Genomic DNA, 4813 nt, shown 5'->3' on the forward strand with positions numbered 1-4813 from the left:
AATATCTTTTTAAAATGAAAAAAAAACTGATTCTTCTGTATGTTAAATAGATCCAAAATTAAAATACGTCTAAACTAGACTAGTATTTGATTTTTTAAATAAAAAAATAACCTAAATTAAACCATATCTACATCAAAAATAAAGTTAAAGTTACATATTATCATGATATATATATAGCATATACAGCGTTTTTTCGCACTGAAAAAAAAGTTACATATTACGTTTAAATATCCTCTTTTAATACAACTGTGAGCTGAGGGTATCGCACCCAAACCCTAATTAGGGGTTTATGGAGATATGTGCAATCCCAAACCCTAGTTAGGGTTTGCAAGTCGACATTTATATCCACGAGAGGATAGGGTTTCTAAGGCGGATGGGAGGAAGCGATTGTGTTATTGGCAATAGATCTGTCCATGTGGGTGAATGGCTTCTGTCCATGTGGGTGTTTTCTGTGCGCCATGTTCTGATTCAAAATGGTGGCTCATATTAAGTATATAATCAGAGCCGGGTCAAAAGCTCGGCTCGTCAACGGGGAGACTCGGTTAACAAGCTATCGAACTGGAAAGGATGCTCGCTCTGGAATTGGCTGAGATGTTGCTACCTTTGCCTCTCCTGCGCCTGGGACTCTATTTACTGCGCCTTGATCTTAGATTTGACGAGCCGAGCTTTTTTTTGGACCCGGCTCTGATTATATACGTAATATGAGCCCTCGCGCTTCGCTTGTGTTTGGTTTTTTCCCTGGGCTGTGGGTCGAGAGGAGCACAGCCGGCCCATCGTTGGGTTGAAAGCTGCACAGCCCTGTTCCCCATGAAATACCCCATGAAGCGGAGAAGCCAGCCCATGAAGCCACGAATCGCAAACCATCAATTAGTATCCCCAACCCATATCGACTCGCCCCATGAAGCCTTCCATATCGTGGACCTATATCGTGGGAGAGTGACTTTTTCCTTCTGAAATCTACTGAGGACGAGCTCTTTACCTCTGATTTCAGAGCGTGATCAATATTATTTTTTGATTCGGTCTTCATATATATATTTGGATGCCGCTGGATGATCTCGAGTCAGGAGAGGAAGCGAATGTGTGATTGTCGTCAGGACCGCGGTGGTTAATGATCACTTATGCTGTTCATAGCCCCCGGGGCCCAGACAACAATAATACCTCGCCTTTGGTTGCACGGAACTGGGAATTTTATGTCTCATCGAGTAGAAGCAGCTATTGCAAGCGCCCCTGTTCAATTGGGTATTTTCTCTACCTGACAACAGTTATCAATATAGTGTCTAGATATGCTAGCGTAGATACATATTGTGTCAGATTTATTTACTGAGGTTTAAAAAATGTTAGATTTGGTGTTTTTTTTTTTGGTTGTATCCTATATTCTTTGAAGTTTGCTTTATTTTGTTCTGTTTAGCTTGATCCCTCTTACACGCCAGGTGAAGATTTAAATTGGCGCGGAGATGAAATAGCATGGATCTGGATGTTATCTCAGATCTATTGAAAAATGCGTTGGTCTGGTTTTGTATAATTTCTTTCCCTTTATTTTGATATATTTTGATTGATCCTGCTCACAGGCGGTGTAAAGAATATATTCTTTGAAGTTTGCTTTATTTTGTGCTGTTTAGCTTGATCCTTCTTACACGCCAGGTGAAGAATTAAATTGGCGCGGAGATGAAATAGCATGGATCTGGATATTATCTCAGATCTATTGAAAAATGCGTTGGTCTGGTTTTGTATAGTTTCTTTCCCTTTATTTTGATATATTTTGCTTGATCCTGCTCACAGGCGGTGTAAAGAATTAATTTCGTGTGGAGATGAAATAGCATGGATGGATATTGTCTCAGATCTATTGATAAATATGTTGGTCTGGTTTTGTATATATTTTTTTGATTCTTTGTTTAGTTTATTTTGACCTGTTTTGCATGATCCTGCTCACAGGCATTGTAAGGAATTAAATTGCTTCGGTTGAAATATAATGATTCAGTTTTGTCTCAGATCTATTGAAAATTTTGTCGATCTGTTTAGTTTTTTCCTTTATTCTTATTCTGATCTATTTTGCTTGATTGGGTAAAGAGTTAAATTAATGTCTTGATGTCTAGATTAAATAGCATATATCCATGTTATTGAAGGTCTATTCAGCTGCGAGTCGCTTAGAATTAAAACTAGCTGAAAATCCAAAATTGCTAATCTTTTATATGTTTTTTGAATTTTGTTTTATATTGATCTGTTTTTGCTTCACCCTGTATGTGCATGATAAAGAATAATATCATAGCACCCTGTATGTGCATGATAAAGAATAATATCATAGCACCCTGTATGTGCATGATAAAGAATAATATCAAAGCATAGATCCATATCACCTTAGATCTATTGAGCTGCTCTGGTTTCAAAACTATTTCAAACCGTCACTGACTCTTTCTGTTCATTCTCAGCACTTTGCCTGATTTAATTTAAATATTTTTATTTACCCTAGATTTAGTAGCACTCTGTCCACATAGTTTCATTTTTATTTTCTCTCTCTTTGCAGTCTTATTTTAAAGTATACAGGTTTTGCAACAGTCTCTGCCCAACTGGGTATTTTCTCTACCTGACAACACGCTGAGTCAATGCAGTGTCTAGAGATCCATATTCTCATATTTATTGAGTACTGTACTGGTAGCCTAGTGGTCTCAAGCCTATTTCGATTTTATCTTTATATATTCTTTGAATTTTGTTTTATTTTGATCTGTTTTGCTTGATCCTACAGGCCAGGTTGAGAATTAAATTGGTGTTTAGATGACATAGCATGGTTTCATATTGTCTCTAATCTATGGAAAAATATGTTGATTTTTGCTTTATTTTGATCAGTTGGGCTCGATTCTCTCACACTCAGGATAAAGAATTAAATTGATATTTGGATGAAATATTGTCTAAATATATTCGATGAAATTGTTTATTTGTTTGTTTTTTTTTTTTTTCTTTTTAATTTTCATCTGTTTTGCTTGATCCTAATTACGCACGCACGGTAAAGAATCAAGTTAATGTCCAAATGAAATAACATAGATCCATATTATTGAAGATCTATTGAGCTGCGAGTAGCTCTCGCACCAAAACTATTTCAAAATCCAAACCTCCTTTATGTTCGATATATTTTTCGAATTTTGTTTTATTTTGATCGGTTTTGCTTCAGAGTGAAGAATTACATTGACATCTAGATAGAATAGCATAGATCTATATTATCTCAGATTTATTGAGTGGCTCCAGTATAAAGATTGTTTTAAACCCTATTTTGTTTTTGTTTTTTTCACTCTGTGCACCTTGCTTGATTTAATTTAAACGATCTTTATTATCCCTAAACATTAATTGGAATATCTATTGTCCATTCACGCTTTGCACTTTGAGTTTGAACATGGGCATCCAGTAAATAGAAACGTCTTGAAGGACAAGAAGCTAGAAATGTTTCAGTTGACCTTACGGACAACTCCTTTGGGGAGTTTGTAGATGGGTATCCCGTAAATATAAATTCTCTGAAGGACAGATTTGATTAGAATGAGATGCCCTCCCAGTGAGATCCATGAGTGGGACCATTGTCTTTCACGATTTTCCATTTTCAAAATTATCAAAGATTTGTATCCATTCGGCTTTAAGGAGAAGCCCCCAAGTATTGGAAACCATCGTTCAAAAGAGAGAGAGGCATTTACCCCAAATGAGCAAGCAATCTCCATTGTCCATTATGCCTCAGGATCATTAGAAATCAATAAAGGCTTCTTTTGATTCATGAATAGTCTCGAGGTAGATCCAAAATCTGCAAGAATATTATGAAACACTGCCAATTCAGAGGGATCTGATTTGCCATCCACATAAATTAAATGGGAGAGGGGGATTTTCAAAGATTTTGCATACAGATAAGAGGTTTCTCTCATGAGCTTCTGAATTTTTTTTGGATAGACTGAATGATGATGAGGAACATGAGGGGGGCAAAGCACAATTTGACATAGACCTTTTAGAGACTGAAAAAAGCTTGTAGGAAAATCGTTGATCAGTATTGCAAATGATGCACTCTTGATGCAAGCTTTAATCCAGTTTATCATTTTAGGTCCAATGCCAATTTTATGAAGGACCATCCACAAAAGTTCTCAATCAATAGTCAAATGCCTTGTTGAAGATGTCTTGATAGAATGAAGACACTCTTGAGCGATTGCTATAACATCATGAATTTGATGTTGCTCTAAATAGCCAAATAGTTCAACAGATATGTGTGCTTGGACAAGAATGGTTTGAGCCAGTTAGCAATGGTTTTTGAAATGAGCTTGTAAATGGTGTTACATAATGGGATAGGATGATAGTCTGTGAAGGATACAGGATTAGGAACCTTGCGAATAATGGTGATGAATGAGGCATTTATTGCACCAGAGACCCAACTAAGACAGTGAGATTCTTCCACCATGTTGGTAAGCTCAACAAGCATAATATTTTGAAAATTAACAGACAGTGAGATTATTTTACCATGTTTGTTATATGCCTAAGGGGGATAATATGGGGTACCAAGGGAGGTACCCAAGGTAATAATGTAATAATGGGATGTACCATAGTAATAAATAAGGTGGTTAATCCATATCATGTAAGGGACCACAAGTAGTTAGTAATAATGTAATGGGCCCATGGTATTAGTTGATGGTATGAGGGAACCAGGTAATGACCCATGATATTGTATGTATGAGGTCTATATAAATGCTAGAGACTCCACATGGAGAGAATAGTCAAAGATTATTGTATGAACATGCATACTCTTTGTGGAGTGCTCTTTTTCCTTAATGAGTAAATGTATATTGTTGCACTA

At 36.4% G+C, this 4813-nt stretch overlaps 1 long non-coding RNA gene across 1 annotated transcript; it reads left to right on the plus strand.

Annotated features, from left to right (window-relative positions):
- Nucleotides 1-291: 291 nt before the first annotated feature.
- Nucleotides 292-1988, plus strand: LOC149145665 (uncharacterized). The gene is made up of 2 exons (XR_016264738.1): nucleotides 292-1239; nucleotides 1409-1988. It is a non-coding gene; the product is annotated as an uncharacterized LOC149145665 (long non-coding RNA).
- Nucleotides 1989-4813: the final 2825 nt, after the last annotated feature.

The sequence above is a fragment of the Pinus tabuliformis genome, chromosome X (genome assembly GCF_031772625.1).
Source record: "Pinus tabuliformis cultivar Carrire ecotype Pingquan chromosome X, CPIR1, whole genome shotgun sequence".
Taxonomy (NCBI): domain Eukaryota; kingdom Viridiplantae; phylum Streptophyta; class Pinopsida; order Pinales; family Pinaceae; genus Pinus; species Pinus tabuliformis.